This window comes from Engraulis encrasicolus, chromosome 9 (genome assembly GCF_034702125.1).
Source record: "Engraulis encrasicolus isolate BLACKSEA-1 chromosome 9, IST_EnEncr_1.0, whole genome shotgun sequence".
NCBI classification, from domain to species: domain Eukaryota; kingdom Metazoa; phylum Chordata; class Actinopteri; order Clupeiformes; family Engraulidae; genus Engraulis; species Engraulis encrasicolus.
The window spans coordinates 37,375,138-37,396,024 of record NC_085865.1 but is presented as its reverse complement, the minus strand read 5'-3'; the positions used below and the strand labels follow the sequence as shown (position 1 = coordinate 37,396,024).

The following is a 20,887-nucleotide window of genomic DNA, read 5'->3' as shown; positions in this document are numbered from 1 at the left end:
TGTGTTTGTGAGTGTGTGCGTGTGTGTGTGCGTGCGTGTGTGTGTGCTCGTCTGTGTGTGTGTGTGTATGTGTATGTGTGCGTGCATGTATGTTTGTGCATGTCTTTGTGTGTGCATGTGTGTGTGTGTGTGTGTGTGTGTATGCATGTACGTCTTTGTGTGTGTGTGTGTGTGTGTGTGTGTGTGTGTGTGTGTGTGTGTGTGTGTGTGTGTGTGTGTGTGTGTGTGTTACGTAAAGACAGGAGGGATGCCTCAGGAGTTTAATTGCTATTTGGATACATCATCTGTTGCTTTCAGCAACCAAAGTCCTTCAAAGGGGTTGCTTGGCTGATCACAGATGATGCTTTGTAGAATGCTGAATGTACTGTATTCAGTGATGTAGTGGGGATTTTTAAAGCGGGGGTACGGAATTTTGACGTCATCAATTAATTAGGCAACGTATCATGTCAACCCCCTCTTTGTGTTCAAACACTGACAGAATTATTATTTTTTTAAAATCTCACCTCAGGAGAAGTGGGTGGACTGCGTACCCCCACGTACCACGCCCACTACACCCCTGACTCTATTGTAAATGTCATGACCCTGTATGAATACGTGCAGGCTGTTTGTCAAGCTTTTATGGAGGCCGGGCCGAATATGTGCAGGTACTGTAAGTAGATTCAATAAAGAAAGATACACAGACATAAAAGTGAACAAACATTTTGTCAAAAGAGTAAAGTACTGTACTAATGCTATGGTCTGCCAGCTTTGCTCCATACAATACATACAACTTTTCTATATCAACAAGGTTGCATAACAAGCACAAAATAATATGCAGAAAAACAGGTGTTGAAGTACCTTCACCCCCACTAACCTGTGCTGCAGAGGGTTTACACCCAGCCAGATATAGCTCCTCCCACTCATTAGTGTGTGTGTGTGTGTTTGGGGGTGTATTTCTTTTTTATGTTTTGTTTGTCTCTTATAATATAGGCCTATTGTTTGTTCTTATCTGGACCTTGAGTCTGTGAATAAAGTTTATTATTATTAGCCCTGATGGCCTCATCGTAACATTAGCGCTCATAACAGGGTGATATTTAGATAATCAAGCAGATAAGCTTTCAGACACTGAGCTCCGCATGTGAACTTGAGCAACAATAGAGTTGCATTGGTTGATGTCTCTGAGTAATTTCAGAATCCATGCTCACTTTGAATATCACACTCATTCAAGTTCAGCACTATTGCAATTGGTCCTACTCCCTAAGTGTTGAATTAAGACTGCAGAATTTCCTGTGTAGTCCATAGTAAATAATATGCACACAGACTATACTGTACATTATCGTTGTTTAGGTTATGCATGTTTATCTAATGGTATCTATCGCATGGAACAATGCTAATGACATGGCACATGGTTAATGGCATGGCACAATATTAGATATGATAACAAGCGCTTGTGTGGTGATAATACTGAGAATTTCTCATTTTTTGTCTGTAGATAAATTGTATGTGCAGACTGGCATCATGTAAAGGCGTATTTATTTCGCGCCAGTGCGTTACGCGTTCACAAGTGGGGAAGTACTTTTGTCACGTGAGCAGGTTCGTGCAGTTTTCCCGCCATGTCAGTGAATTTCTGTTGCCGCAGCGATTTTCTGTTGCTAAACACGAAAATGCTCTGCTGTGCTGTGACCAAAACCACGCCTACCCCTAGCCTGTCGGTAAAGCAACGCTTCTGCTGCTTTTCGTTTGCCAAGCACAGCGAAACAAACAAGGGAAATGGAAAAATTGTTGTGAAATTTTGCCCAGACCAAAACCATCCTTAAACCTAACCTGTCACAGGGCATTGTGGAGCACGAGTCAACTTGCAAAGGCATAGTGCACTAGACGTTCAAATCAGTGTGTTATCTTACTTACTTACAATGAAGGGTTTGATCGATCACTGTGCAAATGAACCAGTTCATAGGACGCGAAAATGGGTCATCATTATTTCCTTATGCTCAGCTCCACTTATGGTGTTGCACTGCACACAAGGTCAGGGTTGCCAGATTGGGCAATTTCCCACCGAATTGGACTGTTCAGGATGACCATCTGTGGGTAAAAAATAAATCTATTAGGCAGGTTTTTCTGCAGATAACCATAGAAATCAATGAATCTTCAAATTGGGGCTCCCGGTGGCTTATGTGTATTTATTGGGCTGGAAGGCATTTTTTCACATCTGGCAACCCTGCACAAGGTACATAAGGAGTCGGTCACACCGGTCTGAGCCTTTTGTGTTTTGAGAGAGGCACCAAAACAGCTTAATCATTCACAGGCAGGCATTCCGCTGGATGTGAGAGAGGCTTTGGCATGCCAGTCCGTCAGTCCATGGGGCCGAAGGAACACACCTATACGCATCAATCATCTTTAAAACCCATAAACACTTTGCACAAGAGGGTGAGCCCGAGAAAGGATCAGGTGATAGCATAGACTCGACGAACAATTGCTCGTCTGGCTAAACTGTGACATGTAGATACGTACGTACGTGCGTTAGCTAGAATATATAGTATATGTAGGGCTTTTGTGTGTGTAGGGTGTGTGTGTGTGCGTGCGTGCGTGCGTGCGTGTGTGTGTGTGTGTGTGTGTGTGTGTGTGTGTGTGTGTGTGTGTGTGTGTGTCTGTGTGTGTGTGTGTGTGTGTGTGTGTGTGTGTGTGTGTGTGTGTGTGTGTGTGTGTGTGTGTGTGTGTGCATGCATATTTGTGTGCAAATGCATGTGTATGTATGCACGGTGCAGGCATACGTATGTGCGTGTGTGATTGCATACATGTGCACACATGTGCGTGTAGCTGTTTAAGTGTGTGTGTTATGCAGGTCTTGTGTGCTTGTGTGCTCTAGTGTGCATGTGTGCATGTGCGTAACATGAACTTGTCATGTTGTTAACCATTAATTCCTCTCCGTGCAGCTCAGATTCCATAGAGATCATAATCACGTCGGTGCTGCTGTACAGTATGACAACTAAGGCCTAGACAGAACTAGACAGGAGGCTCGTGTGCACTTATTTTGCCCTGGCTGGGACATCATACAGTAGCACTAGGGCTGTACCGATAAACTTAACTCACTATTTGGTTCGTCTTGCGATTTTTGACCAACAGTTCAATACTCCCCACAATTTTTAAATGTATCTTTTTTAAATCAATAAATTAGCTTTTTCACACGCCAATTGTTTTATGGACTGACAGAACTTTGAAAAAGCATATCACGTAACTCCCTTCTTGCATCGTGATACAGTATTATGACTCAGCGTATCGCAGTTTCTCAGTTCGATACAATATCGTTACAGCCCTTCGTAGCACTGTAGACTCAAACTTGAATCTCATTACTCTGTGACATAGTAGTGTGATGGGTCAATTATTGTTGTTATTATTATTTGTATGATTTCTGCTGATGTTGCATACCTTGTGTAATCATATATGTTTGGAGTATGTTACGTAAGACGTTTCAAACAATATGTAAACAAACCCATGTCCCCATTGGCTGGCACTGTTGGGAAAGTTACTACTTATTACATGTTACTGTCATTGAAAAGTAATGCCTTACATTACAACATTACTTTTTTTTAAAAAACTAAGGCATTACACTACTTTTGCATTACTTTTAGTTACTTTAGCCAAAATGACTGGAAATAAGGATTTGGCTATCTACAGTGCAAATCTATGAGGTGGCATGACTTTCACCTGCCATCCACAAGTCGTTTTGGAAGCCTGCAGACTGAAAACCAACATTTTCAGGAATTGCGTCTTACCCACATACACATTGATTCACCAATACAATGATTAATCCTTTCTCTTCTTACCACACCTTACCATGCACACCAGCGCCGTTTAAAAAAAAAAAAATCTATTACGAACGCATGCTGCACAGGCTCCGTTGCACTTGGCTGAAACATAAAGCCACCTCACTGCACTACGAGTTTGAAAATTATTATTGATAAAAGACCAGATGCATTGCTACAGTAGGCCCATTTTGAATGTTAATTATAGGCTATACAGCACACTGGGGGAAATGTCTTATAAATGAACGAAATTATAGGAGAAAAAAATGATTGCGAGGATACCAGCCAGTCAGTTTGCAAGCTCGTGGCTCGCCTGAATCATGTGACTTCGTGCGGAGATCAGTTTGTCACTCACTCAACTCTTTACGCGCGCTCAGTCAGCACCGCGGCCAGCATATTCTGCGACTTGCGCAAACAGCTAGTTCTATTCATGCAACTAACATATTGCGCTGGAATTTACAGTGATAGCCTACAGAGTGATGCAACGACAGCAAGCATGTTCAATTTCCCTACTTTGACAGGCGAACGTAGGCCTATAATATTTTATTTCAAATGGATTTATTTCAATTTTAGTGATGTTTAGTGGAACAAAAGTGAGGGGGGTGCAACATACTCATCCCCCCCGTCGGATACCCTGCAGTGTGTGTGTGTCGTGCGAATAGGATGCATCCCCTCCTTTCCTGACTAATGTGGTGGTGCTAAGGCACCTCTTCAAATCGTCAAATTGTTTTTAGGCTACTGTTTTTCGACGTGGAAAGCGGTTTGGGTTTCAAGCACAGTGTACATTTAACTGAAATGTTCTTGGCGTCCTTATTTTCAATGAAGTCAAAGTAGTGGGCATATAGGCCTACCCATCTTGAAAACGAGCAAGCTGGATCTTCTGGATCGGTCATCCGTCAGCCTGCCATTTCGAGAGACGAAGCATGAAAGAGGAAGTAATGTTCTGCGTGGAACTTTAAAATCTCTGCGCAGACGGCTATCAGACGCAATAGCTGGTGATTCGCGAACATTGTAGGCCTATAAAGAAAACAAAATACCCACACAAAATTTAGGTGAAAAAATGCGTTGTAATGTGCAAGTTACTTGCATTGTAACGAGGACATATTACCGATTTTTCCCCCTGTAATCCGTTACATTACTGCGTTACTCAAAAAGGTAATGCATTACAGTAATTAGTTACTTTTGTAACGCGTTACTCCCAACACTGTTGGCTGGCCAGGGGTGCGTTTCTCAACAGTATCGTTGCTAACTAAGTTGGCAACTTACTTGGTTGTAATGCAATTTCCCATTGCCAATTTACTAAGTTGCTAATTGGTTAGCAACGACACTGTTGAGAAACGGGGTCCAGGGCTATACAACATAAATGACACATAGAGGGAGCAATACAACTGCATGTCGAAATTGACGGAAATTCTCATTTTAGGGGCTCTGCTCTGGTAAAATCTCCATCACAGCTGCCAAATAGGCTTGGCCTTCGATCTGAGCCCGAATGTAGCAGGCATCTATGTAGATTCTGTGTAGATTCTGTGCAGTGGAGATGACAACACCGCAGAGACAATGGAGGTAAAAAGGTGTCACTGTCCTTTTAATGATGCCCCCCAAACCCCATAACACCCAGTACATCCCATCCTTACCCACCTCAACACCCTGCGGTGTCTGCTTGTCAGCACAGTACTCTATTGGGTGAACTTACATCCATAGAGGTAGGCTACGTGAAAAAAAGTGGAAGTGAAAGCCCCATTGGGAAACTCCAATTACCATTGTCATTGTGACACAGCACTCCACAGCACACAAGTGAATACTGCACACTGAACACAACGAAATTGCATTTATGCCTCATCCGTGCAAGGGGGCAGCCCTCTGGCGCCCCAAGGGGAGCAGTGCGGCGGGACGGTACCATGCTCTGGCTACCTCAGCAGTCATGGTGGAGGATGGGGGAGATCACTGGTTGATTATTCCCCCCCACCAACCTGGCGGGTCGGGAGTCAAACCGGCAACATGGGCTACGAGTCTGACGCCCTAACCGCTTACCCATGACTGCATGTAGTAGGTAGCTGTGGACACTGTAGTGGAGACAACAACATCACAGACACACTGAAGGTAAAAAGATGTCACTGTCCTTACTATGGCCACCCAACCCAACCCTCCCACTGTGTCTGCTTGTCAGTACAGTACTCTGCGTATTTGGTGCACTTACACCTATAGGGCTGCGTGTAGTAGGGAGCTGTGGACATTATACTAGACACGACAACATCACAGACACACTGAAGGTAAAAAGATGTCACTGTCCTTACTATGACCACCCTCCCATGTCCCATCCCATCCCATCCCACCCAACCCAACCCTCCCACTGTGTCTGCTTGTCAGTACAGTACAGTACTGGGTGGACCTACAGTACACCTACAGTACAGAGGTGCATGCTGGGTAGGCAAAGTTCATCATGTCACTCCCCTGCACCTTCCTGTTGACAGGTGGCTCTTTGTTCCTGATCCCTAAATTACTGTTGTGTCTTTCATCCTCCTCAGACAGACAACCTGAGCCACCCCTACCCTCTATCCCTCTATCCCTCTTCCCCTCTATCCCTCTTCCCCTCTTCCCCTCTTCCCTGCGTGTGTCTTTTCCCAGCCTTGTTGCATTGCAGTGCCCTCCTCCAATCACTCCCCCTGACAACCTCAGAGTCATTTAATGATTACCACACAAACGTGACACATTGCCACCACCTGGGAACCTGTTTCTTTCTTTTCTTCTTTTTTTTGCTTTCTTTTTTTAGACGTGTTTTATTTGTGCTCTCCTGTTTCTTCTGGGTGGTGGGTGTTATGTTCAGAGGGATGTTTTTTATTGTATTTTTGAAATTGTGACCTCATTCTTCGCCAACGTTGTCGTCTGTGGCCGCCTCTCTCTCTCTCCAGCCTTCGCTCCGTCGCTCACCACCCCCCCACCCCACCGCCCCGCTCAGTCACTCGCTCGTTCACTCTGTGAGCGTCACATGGTCCCAGACAACTCTGCACTGAGCATGTGCGGGCAGGCCTCCAGCGAGCGAACAAGATCCCGCCGTAAGCCCCCCGCTGCCCAAGCAACGCAATTAGCTTTTGACCCACATCTACCTCCAAAGCTCTCAGTATTTAAGGTATGTGTTAGTTTCTCAAGGATTTACAAACGACTCGCCACTTCGCATGTCAATCTTTCCTGTCTCGGCACTGAAAAATGGAGGGATTTACGGGGGAGATAAATGACATAACAAAAGCCCCGTGACACCCACCCAAACAAAACAAAACACACACACACCAAAAAAAACATAACTAGCGTTTTCTCTTTTATGGCCTCCACTGCAATGGCTGTGTATAGCTCAGAGGCTCAAGGTGTTCAGAGTGTGTGTTTTTTTCTAAAGCGCTGTACACAACATTCTTCAACCACACCAGGATTTGGAATTTCTTCACTGTGACTGTTTCTGTGACACATTCTTGACAAATGAAATCACACGAATAGAATTGGATGAAAAAGATGCATACATTTATCATGATGCTTTGTAGTCCACTTGTAGTCCACTTCTGAGTCCATGCACATAGTAAAAAAATGGGGTGCTATGTTTCAGAGTAAGCTTTCATAAATCCAGAAAGAGTATTTTCGTAAAACAGTGTGGTTAAATTATTCTATATGGAATCAGTCAGGTTAAAATTCTGCAAGTGGCCAGGATCATTTCGACTCTACAGCTCTTAAGGATTACACAATATTGGGCAGAATTAACTCTGAAAATGCTGTACTGACCAAAACGTAAAGTGAGACCAAATGCTGTCAAAAATAGAGTGATTTTCAACTCTTTGAGAGTTATATTAATATTGGAGCTTTTACTGTGTAGTGGCAACTCTGAATGCCACAAACTCCAGAAGGAGGAACATCCACAATCTCAGTCTATAAACCTGGATCAGCACTCAAATACATTATACCTTTGGCTTTATTTTAAAAAGCACATAAATATCCCCCTCCCATACTTTGTTCGTGTAGCACGTAATATTAGGTGGAGAGGCTTTTTTTCTTATTCTGAAATAAATCCTTTAATCTTTATGATTAGGTTCTTATGTGTGCTGTGCTGTTAAAGAATGGAGATTTGTGAGTCGATAAAGTCCCATTGCCATAATAAAATGGAGTCACAATGTGGCTGCCAAAGAGCCGGTGGATTAATGACAAAGTTTAATGAAACTGAACGGTCAGGCTTTTTGCAGAAGCCCAGAAACAGAGTTCTTGTAGCTGTTCAGTGCTATGTATAATGCTGGTGGCAGCATCGACAACTTGCAATACATTGTATGTGAAAAGGATAAAGGGATTGAAAGGATACAGTGTGACAATGCAATATTTATAACAAAGATTTTCTTGGACAGTGGAGCATATAGTATATGAATTCAGGTAAATTGGGCCACTTTGGACCATTCGCTTATATGCATGTGGCCCAATTTACCTGAATTCACTATATATATGAGTAAATTATCTTTTTCTTGTTATATATATAGAATGTTCTTTTTCTTGTTATACTCCGGGATGGATAAGTGTGTGAGTAAGGGGATATGCATTGTAACATGAGGATGCGAGAAATCAAGTCTTTCGTTTCTGACTCACCGGAATTAAGTATCCCTTTCTCACTCTCGCTGATGTGATGTGTACTGTACGTATGTGCTAGTGAACGGGTACGTACTACGTGTTCCCACGTGTTCAATAATCATTTAATCCTGGTCATAGTTTCCTCACCTTATTTCATAATTCAGGCCAATACCAGGTAACAGCAAGCTGTGCTGGAATTTACCACATAGCTTCAACTGCCAAGCTGAGCTTCCTGCACTTGGGCCTCAGACTGAACGACGGAATAAGGAACAAGGAAAAGAGGAAAGGATGGAGGGAGGGAGGAAGGAAGGAAAGCATTCTACACATCCATTCCATCCTCTTTGGGGGTGCAACACTAACGCTTGCTTGGTTCGATGGATGCCTGCTACCACTCTAATCCCAAAGTTCTCACCGTCGGGAGAAAAAACACGGAGGTTCCCGACAAGACGGCCTAATTTGCTAATCTTTTGTATTGCGATCCTAAAGCGAGCAACACAGCGCTTGATTTCATTATCGGTCTGACTTACTCCCTAATCCCCGCAAGTGGAGGTACCCCCTTGTTATGTGCTCTCCTTCTGCGCCACTGTGTGTGTGTGTGTGTGTGTGTGTGTGTGTGTGTGTGTGTGTGTGTGTGTGTGTGCGTGAGAGAGAGAGAGAGGGGGAAAGAGAGAGATTGTGTGTGTGTGTGTGTGTGTGTGTGTGTGTGTGTGTGTGTGTGTGTGTGTGTGTGTGTGTGTGTGTGTGTGTGTGTGTGTGTGTGTGTGTGTGTGTGTGTGTGTGTGTGTGTGTGTGTGTGTGTGTGCCTGCGTGCGTGCCTGCGTGTGTGTGTTGTTCCCTTTTCTCTGCCATCCTTTCAGCCTCTCCCCACCTCTCACTTTTGCCCATGCTGAGGGGAAAAGACCAGGCATAAATAGGGGCTTATCGAACCCCAGGGGCTGGACATTTGTGTGTGTGTGTGTGTGTGTGTGTGTGTGTGTGTGTGTGTGTGTGTGTGTGTGTGTGTGTGTGTGTGTGTGTGTGTGTGTGTGTGTGTGTGTGTGTGTGTGTGTGTGAGAGAGAGAGTGTCTAAGCCTGAATAAGTCTATGTTTGCTTTGTGGTATGATGGTATTTGTGAGAATATATGTATTTGTCTGTCTGTCTGCTAGTGTCTGTATGTCTATGTTTGTGTTTGACTTTGTATGTGTGTGTGTGTGTGTGTGTGTGTGTGTGTGTGTGTGTGTGTGTGTGTGTGTGTGTGTGTGTGTGTGTGTGTGTGTGTGTGTGTGTGTGTGTGTGTGCGCGCTCCTGTTTGCATGTGTGTGCCAGTGATCATCCTGTTTTGATTTTCCACTTTATGGATATCTCCCCCCCCCAGTTAATCCCTACAGGATTCTCTCCTTGAGTGCAGCCCCAGCCACTTTAAGCCACACATTCAACAGCAGCAACAGTCACAATCACAATCCAGTCCCAGTTCCACAGGGCCGTTTCTAGTTAGTTTGGTGCCCTAGGAGGTGAGCACCCACTTACCCTTATTTTACATTTAGAAATTGGCATCTGTACACACAGCTGATCCAGTATCTACATATACATGTATATTGAGTGACCACAAATAATCATTGTCAGTGTGAAGTTTAATGTTATTTGTGTTATTTGGCTTGGTTGGTGTTCTTAAGTCTGTGAGACTTCCGGGCGTGATTGCTGCATTTGGTGCCCAAGGGCGGCCGCCTTGTCGGCCTGTGCCTAGCGCCGGCCCTGCCCCAGACTACCCTGTGGGACCCACTGTGTGGACCCATTGGCTTTAGCAGGTGACCAGAGTCCTGAGGAGGGGGCTAATCTCCTGCTGTGGCTAACCTATAACCTTCCCTCCCTGTTGAACACCGCTATGCCATTAAAGAAAATAAAGAAAAATTCTGCCATAAAGCAAGGGCTTGTGACATTGGTATGTGGGGATACGCAGCATCGACAATGTCGGCGGTTGTGTATTGTGTACGGGGTTGTGTATTTATTTTGTGGCAATGATGATGACAAGGCGTGATGGTGTAGGGCAGGTGTGTGTGTGTGTGTGTGTGTGTGTGTGTGTGTGTGTGTGTGTGTGTGTGTGTGTGTGTGTGTGTGTGTGTGTGTGTGTGTGTGTGTGTGTGTGTGTGTGTGTGTGGTGGTGGTGGTGGTGGGGGTGTTGTGCAAACTGTGAGTTCCCATCGTCTGCATGTGTGTGCTTGCGTTGCAAATTATTGATAATTACCTCCTCGATTAAAAAAAAAACAAGACTTGCAAATGTGCATCCATTACAGGACGCAAAAATGAAAAACTCAGTTTCCTCAAGGCGGAGGAGGGTGAGAGACAGGGCAACATTGACAATAAATGAAGCTTTACACGGGGGTCAGGGACAACGAATGAACAAATGAATGGGACGTGTCCTCTTTTGTCCTCAAAAGTATTCATGTCACATTGCGCTCATAGGTGGATTATTGAGGCGGCTTAAAGAGCTTAAAATGAAGTTCCTTTTGTGCCGGGGCCTGGTCTTAGTGGTGTGACACATAATCAGGTGCTGAAAAGGCCCGAGAGAGAGGCCGAGAGAGGCCGGGAGAGGCCTCGACTAAACAACACGTCTCTGTGGGTCGCCTGCCAAAGGGCCCCTGCCCCTGCTTCCTGTGTCCATTCTACGCACTCACCTGATTGGCGGTTGTCGTTGGCGACAATTGGAGCTGTGATTGCCAGGCCAGTAGTATGGGTTGCCATGGTGATGACGCAGATGTGGAGACCATCCTCACTCTTGTGCTCAATATACTATATACCCTACTTGAATGTGTTATATGCAGTCGTGCGTGCGTGCGTGCGTGCGTGCGTGCGTGCGTGCGTGCGTATGCATACGTGTGTGTGTTTTGGTGACAATCTAGATCCTCTCTTGCCCATCTCAAGGCAGAATCCTGATCTTTGGTGGATGAGTGGTTGGTCGTGTCTATTGGCATACATCATCCTTGTGCATCTTCCTGAGGAAGACATTGGCAAGATAAATGGTTTGCGGTTATTATTCCTACACAATTTGATAGGGGGGAAAAACAGTAGATTAGTGTTTCTCAACGGGGGCGGTACAACCCCCCAGGACACAGCTGAGAGGGGGCATAGCTTAGTTACAATTGAGTTGCATTAGTGTATTTTATTGTTCAGTACTATGGGGGGCATTGGCAGGCTTATGATGAGGTCAGGGGGCGTTGGGAGGCTTATGACGAGTTCAAGGGGGGGTTTGTTAAAAATGGTTGAGAACCAGTGCAGTAGATAATGATTGCGGATCTTCCTTCGAGTATGTAACAGTAAGTTGAGGAGTAGTATTGACGGGGGAGGGGAGGGAATATTCAGTCCCAGCAGCCACAGCACATTACAACTGCACTGCACATAGCTGAAGGGTGTTCGCACTACCGGAGAATTACTCAAGCTTTTGTTATTCTAGCACTTGAGTGTACATGTCGGTGAGTGGTCTAATGGAATCCGCTCCTTAATCGCTTGCCCTCCTCCTCCCACACTCACTGTTCACTACTCTCTCTCTCTCTCTCTCTCTCTCTCTCTCTCTCTCTCTCTCTCTCTCTCTCTCTCTCTCTCTCTCTCTCTCTCTCTCTCTCTCTCTCTCTCTCTCTGTATCTCTCTCTGTATCTCTTTATTTCTTTATCCTCTCTCTCTCTCTCTCTCTCTCTCTCTCTCTCTCTCTGTATCTCTCTCTCTCTCTCTCTCTCTCTCTCTCTCTCTCTCTCTCTCTCTCTCTCTATCTCTCTCTCTCTCTCTGTCTGTTTCACTCTCTCTCTCATGGATGTGTCACAAAGACCCGGTGCTAAAAACACAACCACGTCATGGTTTGTCTTTTTTTTTCTCGTCGTCCTTTATCCTCTGCGTCTTAAACAGTTTGCCACTTCAGTTGGCAAACTGACAGCATTCTTGTTTGAAGTTCGTTGTATGTAGGAGGTACACTGTATTTTTTTAGGAAAATTCTGAAAAACGAAATGCCTCGGACAGACATCATTGATTGATTGAGCATTTACTGTGCAACGATGTGAAAGATGCTGGCACAATTTTGTTTTAATCCACATAGGCTGTGTGGGAAAACATGGCTACTAAAACCAAGTCAACAGGGCCCTGCCATGGCCAACCGGTAGGGCACTCGTCTCCCATGTGGTCGACCTGGGATCTTGCCTTTATTGGACAGGACGGTTTGAGGAGAAGACAAGAAAGTAGTAGCCGTAGCCTATTGGTTAGACAGTTGGTATCTCAATCTGGGTGTTGTAGGTTCGAATCCCACCTGACCTCTACAGAAATAACTGTAAGTTGCTTTGGATAAAAGCCTCAGCAAAGTGTACTGTAATGTAATGTACACAGTAATGAAAGTAATGGGAGAGAGGATCTCTGGCATAACAGTCAGTGCCCTAGCCATTTCAGCTATGGCCCGGGCAGACGTAGCGTCTTATCCAGTAGAGTCACATGAATGGGAATAGAAAATGTCATCCACAGGCTACTGTGGATAAAAAGCACAACTGCTTAAAAAAACCTGATATATTACACCACATGTACATGATTGGATTGGAAAATGTCATCAAGTATTGGAAAGAAATGCCTAGTAAATAACATAGCAGATATATTGGGCTGCAACCAACAAACAGGACCATATTATTAAGCCTGATCATCGGACCGACCGACACGCACTAACCCCTCGTAGCCTGTGTACTCTTGTGCACATATCATAGGCTATTGATGATTATGTCCTCCTTTGTCAGAGGCTTCTGATTAAAGTGTCTGCTAAATGTAATGTAATGCAATGATCATAATCACTACGTTAACATGATGTTTTTAATTCCGAATTAATAATTCCGAATTAAATAGTTCCGTCGCGTTTACTTTGACCTCTCCTTTAATTCCGAATTCAGAGGTGTTTACATGGCGTTTTCAAAGCGGAATCAAGCTTTTTTCAGAATTAAAGGTACTTGATTCCGAATTAAATGTCTCGTGTAATTGTAGCAAGTGTCTTACTATAAACAATCACATGAAAATGGAATGCAACAAGGTGCTGACGGACTGCACACGTAGTCGGAAAAACAAACGACAAATTGGGCTACGACCAACAAACAAGAGCATCCTAGACTAGTGCGCCCTGCCGGTGACCTTGACTAAGCAAAGACCTCTTGACCCTTGAGGTCCAAGCCACCAGCGGCTCCCCTCGCCGGCATGCTGGAGGAGAATGCAAGACAAGCCGTTTGTTTAATTCATGTCTTTTCCTTTTGTGTTTGTGTGTACGCGCGTGTGTGTATGTGTGTGCTCCGGGTGTGTGTGTGTGCACGCCCATCAACAAAAGCGGCTTCGTTTTTCTCTGTCTCTGCTCTTGTTCCCTTCTCCCTCTCTCTCTCTCTCTCTCTCCCTGTCGTGTCTCTTTTTGCTCTTTTCTCTCCAGCTCTCCCTCTGTTCTCTCCGTCTCTGTTGCCTGTTGACAGATGAGTGTTCTTCAGTGTTTGCCCAGGTGCCGGGCCCTCCAACCTGAGCAGGCCAGGGCGGCTCCCCCTCTCTCTCTCCCTCTATTTCTCTCCTGCTTTCTCCCTCCTGCTTTCTTTCTGTTTCTTTCTCCTGCTCTCTCTCTCTCTCTCTCTCTCTCTCTCTCTCTCTCTCTCTCTCTCTCTCTCTCTCTCTTCTCTCTTACTCCTCTCCTGATCTCTCTCTCTCTGTCCCTCTCCTGCTTTCTCCCCTCTGCTGTCTTTCTGTTTCTTTCTCCTGCTCTCTCTCTTCTCTCTTACTCCTCTCCTGATCTCTCTCTCTCTCTTCTCTCTTACTCCTCTCCTGATCTCTTTATCTCCCTCTCTGCCTCTCTCCTGCTTTCTCCCTTCTTCTGTCTTTCAGTTTCTTTCAACTGCTCTCTCTCTTCGCTCTTGCTCTCTCTCCTGGTCTCTCTGTCTCTCTCCCTCTATCTCTGTCTCTCTACCTCTATCTTGAGCAGTGTCTCTTTCTCCCCTTCTCCTTGTTGATTTCTTACCTTACATCTCTCTGTCTAGCTCTCTCCCCGCCTTTTGATAAAGCTCCTGTTCCCAAATCCTTGGCCCACACCCATGCCACTGTTACCTACATCCCTGTCTCCCATCCCAAGCCACCCACCTATATGCTATCTGTTTAATCTGTTGTGCATCAAATATTATATATATTTTTGTGTTTGTATACCTGTACACTATGGTGCTGCACACCTTATTTTTCTTCGGAATCAATAAAGATTATATGCTCTTCTCTATCTCTTACAGACACCAAAATACCAAAATAGAAATTCAATCAGGCCTTTAAATTAACAGGCCCCAACCGGCGATTGGTGAAATTTCAGTTTGACTGATAGAAGAGAAAGCTTACGAGCCACTTTGACCCATGAGTGAGTGTGTGTTTGGCTAGTATGATTGACAACTTCTCGCCATTTTGGCTGGTGATGAAAAGAGTTCATTTAGGGTCCTGAATTCAATGTGGTTATTTCGATCTATCCAAAGTACCTGACTTTAAATTGCCCCAACCCTGAGGTCAGATGATGATATGTGTGTCACGTTGTTTCTTGAACGGCACTGTACTGCACACCTTGTGTCTTCACTTTGTTTTCCCCTTTTTTGATGTTAACACTAGCTCCTCAAATCTGAATCTGTTTACAAGGCCTAGGGGAGATTAGAGGAGGATACATAAGCAACAAAGGTTGTATATCTAATGGTAACGCTCTGTGCAAATCGGGCATTCCAGCTTTACACAGCGACGGAAGGAACGACGCTGGACCAAAGTCCTGCATTTACTTTGCGCACGGCTTTGCACATGCTTTTACTAGTTCACGATGGAGGAACTGGGAGGTTTTTTTTGTTGTTTCCAAAGCCCATTAATCATCCAGGACAGAGCTCACCTCTGCACAATAGGTTTAGGAGTTTATGGCGCAAGAATAAAGTGCATAATTGCTGAGACTATTTTTTTCTTTTTTGCTCCTCCAAAAAGAAAAGTCACAGCCCCGGGGGCTTTTGGCAGGTCGAGCAGCGAAACACCTGAATCACACACACTTTTCATGCACCCTGACTGAGATAGAGTCATTGACAACGTTGCAAGCGATCATGTTGTTGCTGAACACTTTTTTTGACTTGTGTTCGAAATCTGTGTCGCTTGTCGAAATTAGTTTTGATAGTGTAAGGGTAATTAAAAAGGGATTGACGGCTGGCTCGGAGGTGAGAGTGGGTGGATCCTTCAACCGACCCCCCNCCCCCCCCTCCAACTCCACCCCAACACCCCACTCACCCCACCCACCCCACCCACATGGCACTAGTAACAGGCTTTGGAGGCTGCCACTCAAAGGGGGCGTTTTTGTTTTGTCTGGGGGATAAGAGGCGGGACCAGCCAGCCAGCCAGAGCTGCACAGCTGGCAGGAGGAGTCTGAACGGCAGCCTCCAACAAATCACTTTCCCCCGTTTAGCGCCAGGCCTGTCACAACCTATCAAGTAAACTAGGTAATTGCCTAGGGGCCCCCAGCTGAAAAGGGGCCCTCTAATAATGACTGGTTATGGTTAAATGACAGTTAAATGACAGCAATGGCAAATTCAATAGCCGAAACGTGCACTGATACTGTTATCAAAATCTCTCTTAAGCTCCCCCCAGTTTGAACAGACATACAGGGCCCCATGTGCCTCTTTGCCTAGGGCCCCCATGTACCTTGCAACGGCCTGCTTAGCTCAGTTGGCCTCGTCTCAGCGCGGCGCATCCAGACATGTAGAAGGGACCCCCCCCCCCACACGGGCCAAGGCCTGTTGCAGTGCTAATAGCGCATGTCATTTCTGCTCTCAGGTGGAGTACAGCACAGTAACACTACAGTACTCTGCAGGGGGGGGGAAGGTTACATGGGAAACTCTGAGGAAGTTGAACATGAAAGAAGCCTAGAGTACTGGGGGTGTTCCAAAAAAATCAAAATAAATCTACTATTTGAAGAAGGCATTGACTGTAGTTTTGAACCCGTGAGCTCCCTCTTTTATTAGACTTACCACTGAAGTACAGTACAGTACAGTACATGGAGGTGTGATCCAGAAAGCAGCATTTATAGCTGCGTACTAGACCAACTTTGATCTTAACAAGTCGTAAATCTTGAAAAAGAGGAACTTCTTGACTTTGTAGTTCTGTTACAAGGAACAAACTCATATTATCTCCCCAAATAGCAAATTTACTGTACCACTTATAATGAGTTTAACTAAGATGGGTTAATCATTAATCTCTGTATCACCACATGAAATACCCCATACCATACACAGACTCACTGGTTTTAGATGCATCTTGCATCTTGCATCTTGGAGTTATTACCAGTATAATTTCCCAATGTCACTCTAAACATTTACATATCACAGTACAGCACCATTGAAGGTGTTTTTGGTGCTGCTGTGGTACTTTGAGAAGCATTATTTAAATGCAATGTGTTGTTGTTGATGTTGTTGTTTTAACATGGTAACAATTGCTGTTGTTATAGACTGATACACTGTCAGTGCCTGTCCAATTTCATAGCCCCTTAACACACACCGCTCCACCACTGGAACGATGTAATAGTCTCTGGAAAAAAAACGTAACCATAGTACTACAACACTAAGACAGTACACAGGGCCTTTAGTAATCCATTACGACTTGGTCATTGCCATTCTGGTAACAGCTAATTCATAACACAGGCCGTGTCTTAAGGGGCTAAAGGGTGTGTGGTGATTCAGTTGTCACCATGCCAGAGAGAGTAGAGAGAGAGAGAGGTTCCATTGGCCCATTGTTTCCGGGTTCTATTATTGCAAGGGGGACGGGGGGGAGGGGGGGGGGATCCCCCTTTAGGCAGACCTAGGCAGACCTAAGCACTGTTCTATTCAATGCTAGGAGTATTATGACACACCCCTTTAGGCAGACCGGAACCTGGTCATGTTAGGTGCCCATAGCAACCTATTACAATGGCATATCTCTATATACTTAAAGAATCTCTGACCATGCTACTACCTCTGGGACCAGGGGTCGATTTCAACCCAAAGTCCTTTCCCAATTCTTCCGCTTTCTGTCTTTCATTCATTTACTGTCACACTCCATCAATGTCCAGTTCATATAAAGCCATGTAAAGCCAAACATTTCTTTAAAAAGCGTAAACAATTGAAGTGTGCAGTGCAATTTTTTTGTCATACAGTCAGACATGAACAAGGGAGAGATGTATCAGTGATGACTGGGCTGTGTGAGCTGGAGATTTATGATGACTTCAGAACACCTCAAACGGGAAACAGAAAGGAAAGGTGTTTTTACAGCTAGCTGCACTGTAATAACACTGGCAGTCATTTGCCCTGATGTTATGTAGCTTGGAGAAGTGGGTATATTGTATATGGTGTGTGTGCGTGTGTATGTGCGTGTGTGTGTGTGTGTGCGTGCGTGCATGCGTGCATGTGTGCGTGCGTGCGTGTGTGCATGTGTGTGTGTGTGCATGCGTGTGTGTGTGCATGCGTGTGTGCACATGTGCATGTGTCAGACAGAGAGAGAAATACACAGAGGAATACCCAGAGCAGATATACAGTATGCATTTCAATGAGCAGGTTTATGACAAATCAAAGAGGGTTTTAAATCTTCCATGTCTGCTGGTGTTGAATATGTTTCCTGCACATGCCTTTTCCTCTGTGATGTTCAGCGGCCCTTTTAAAGCAGTGCGATCACCTTAGACCTCTAGATCATGTGCACACACGCTCACCCTGCATCTCTCACTCCGTCTCCCTGTCATTCAGGGGTGATGACTTCATAAAAAGCCAAAGGAAAACCAAATTGGTCACAATAAAAAAAACAGGTTCATAGCTTTTAATTTCAGTGGGGTTTTTTTAAGTTACAAAGGCCAAGTTAGAGTTACAGTCCCAAGAAAAAGTTTGTACACCCTTTGAAATTTCTTACCTTTCTGTTAAAATTGGTCATAAAACATGGTCTGATCTTCCCGGAAATCACAAGAAGGAACAACCAGAGTCTGCTTTAACTAATTCAACCCCAACATTTACAAGTTTTCATATTTTCATTGGCCATAAGATGTAAACATTCACAGGACAGCAAGGCATAAGTAAGTACACCCTAGCATTCAATAGGTTTTAACCCTAAGTTAGTCACAATAACCTCAACCAGATGTTTCGTGTAGTTGCAGATCAGATTAACAAAACAATCTGGATGTATCTGGTCTCCCTCTTCTTTAGAAAACTGCCTCTCGTCAGCAAGGTTTGTGGGATGTCTGGAGTGCATAGCTTTCTTGACTTCATGCCATATAATCTCAATTGGTTTTTGTCAGGGCTTTGACTGGGCTATTCCAGAATGTGTATTTCATTATTATGAAGCCATTCTAAAGTCGATTTGCTTTTAAAGTATGGGTTGTTGTCACATTTCAGGACCCATACTCTTGTGTGCTTCAACTGTTTGACAGACTATCTCACTTTTTTCTGTAAAATATCTCGATAAACTTCTGAGTTTATTGTTCCACTGATAATAGCAAACTGAAAAGGGCCTGAGGCAGGAAGGTAGCCGCATATAATGATGCTCCCGCCACCATACTCAAAGGTGGAGATGATGTTTTGGTGAAGGTGTGGTTCTCAAGTTCTCCTCCAAACATGACATTGTGTGTTCCCCTGAACAATTCAACTTTGGTTTCAACATTGGTCTACAGAATATTTTGCAGTAATTCTATGAAGCATATAAATGCTTTTTCGCAAACCTCAAAGGTGCAGCAATATTTTTTTGGTCAGAAACCCCATTCATTTTAGATTGGCAGAATTAATCCCATTTTTAGCTATTCTTGGTTACATCTCCTCTTCTGAGTATGGTGGCGGGAGCATCATTATATGCGGCTTCCTTGCTGCCTCAGGCCCTTGACAGTTTGCTATTATCAGTGGAACAATGAAGTCAAATTTATTGTGATATTTTACAGAAAAAACGTGAGGAAGTCTGTCACACAGTTGAAGCACACAAGAGTATGGGTCCTGAAATGTGACAACAACCCATACTTTAGAAGCAAATCGACTTTAGAATGGCTTCATAATAATGAAATACACATTCTGAAATAGCCCAGTCAAAGCCCTGACAAAAACAATTGAGATTATATGGCATGAAGTCAAGAAAGCTATGCACTCCAGACATCCCACAAACCTTGCTGACGAGAGGCAGTTCTCTAAAGAAGAGGGAGACAAGATACAGATTGTTTTGTTAATCTGATCTGCAACTACAGGACAAGTCTGGTTGATGATATTGCAACTAACTGAGGGTTAAAACCTACTTAATGCAAGGGTGTACTTACTTATGCCCTGCTCTCCTGTGAATGTTATGGCCTTATGACCAATAAAAATATGATAACATGTAAATGTTTGGGTGGAATTAATTAAAGCAGACTCTGGTTGTTCCTTCTTGAGATTTCCGGGAAGATCAGACCATGTTTTATGATCAATTTTGACAGAAATGTAAGAAATTTCAAAGGGTGTACAAACTTTTTCCTGGGACTGTATATCATTCTTTCTTTCCCTTTTTCTTTCCTTCCCTTTTTCTTTCTTTCTTTCTGTCTGTCTGTCTGTCTGTCTGTCTGTCTGTCTGTCTGTCTGTCTTTCTTTCTTTCTTTCTTTCTTTCTTTCTTTCTTTCTTTCTTTCTTTCTTTCTTTCTTTCTTTCTTTCTTTCCTGTGTTTGTCTACTTTCTGTCTGTATGTCTATCTGTCTGTATCCCTCTCTCTCTCTCTCTCTCTCTCTCTCTCTCTCTCTCTCTCTCTCTCTCTCTCTCTCTCTCTCTCTCTCTCTCTCTCTCTCTCTCTCATTTAATTTAAAGAAGAAACAACAAAATGTAGACAGAGTAATTTAAGGAAGCATGTGTTTGGCATTGGATGTTTGGATGTGCCTTCTCTCTCTCTCTCTCTCTCTCTCTCTCTCTCTCTCTCTCTCTCTCTCTCTCTCTCTCTCTCTCTCTCTCTCTCTCTCTCTCTCTCTCTCTCTCTCTCTCTCTCTCTCTCTCTCTCATTTAGGTAGCATGAGGTTTGGTTTGCCATTGGATGTCTGGGCAGCCCGGGTGACTTTTGACTTTGTTTTTCTAAGGGTCCCTAACACAACAGAGGAGACCTCTCCCTTCAGCACCTCCTCACCTGCACAGGTAAAGCACTTCCTTTATCACACAAACACACATACACACACATACAAACACACACACACACACGCGCACACACACACACACACACACACACACACACACACACACACACACACACACACACACACACACACACACACACACACGCACACACGCACACGCACACACGGGCACTTGCCCACCACCTCATCCACCTCTCCCCCAATATTTGCTCAGCCAGACTTTGCAAGAAACATAGGGAAGAAAGAAAGAAAGACAGAAAGGAAGGAAGAAAGAAAGAAGCATAGACGACCATGGAGAAAAAGGGGGCAACCGGGTGCAAAAACTTAAAAGGAAGAAAGCACCCAATGAAAACCAATGAAAAGAAGCCCGGGCCGGCAGACTTGAAAGACTAAAAAGAAATG

General features: G+C 44.4%; 1 long non-coding RNA gene across 1 annotated transcript in view; it reads left to right on the top strand.

Annotated features, from left to right (window-relative positions):
- Window positions 1-20,832, top strand: part of LOC134455788 (uncharacterized) — a 61,922-nt gene extending 41,090 nt beyond the window's left edge. Inside the window, exons 2-3 of the long non-coding RNA XR_010036159.1 lie at window positions 20,432-20,486; window positions 20,704-20,832. This is a non-coding gene — a long non-coding RNA (uncharacterized LOC134455788). The remainder of the gene's footprint in view (window positions 1-20,431; window positions 20,487-20,703) is intronic.
- Window positions 20,833-20,887: the final 55 nt, after the last annotated feature.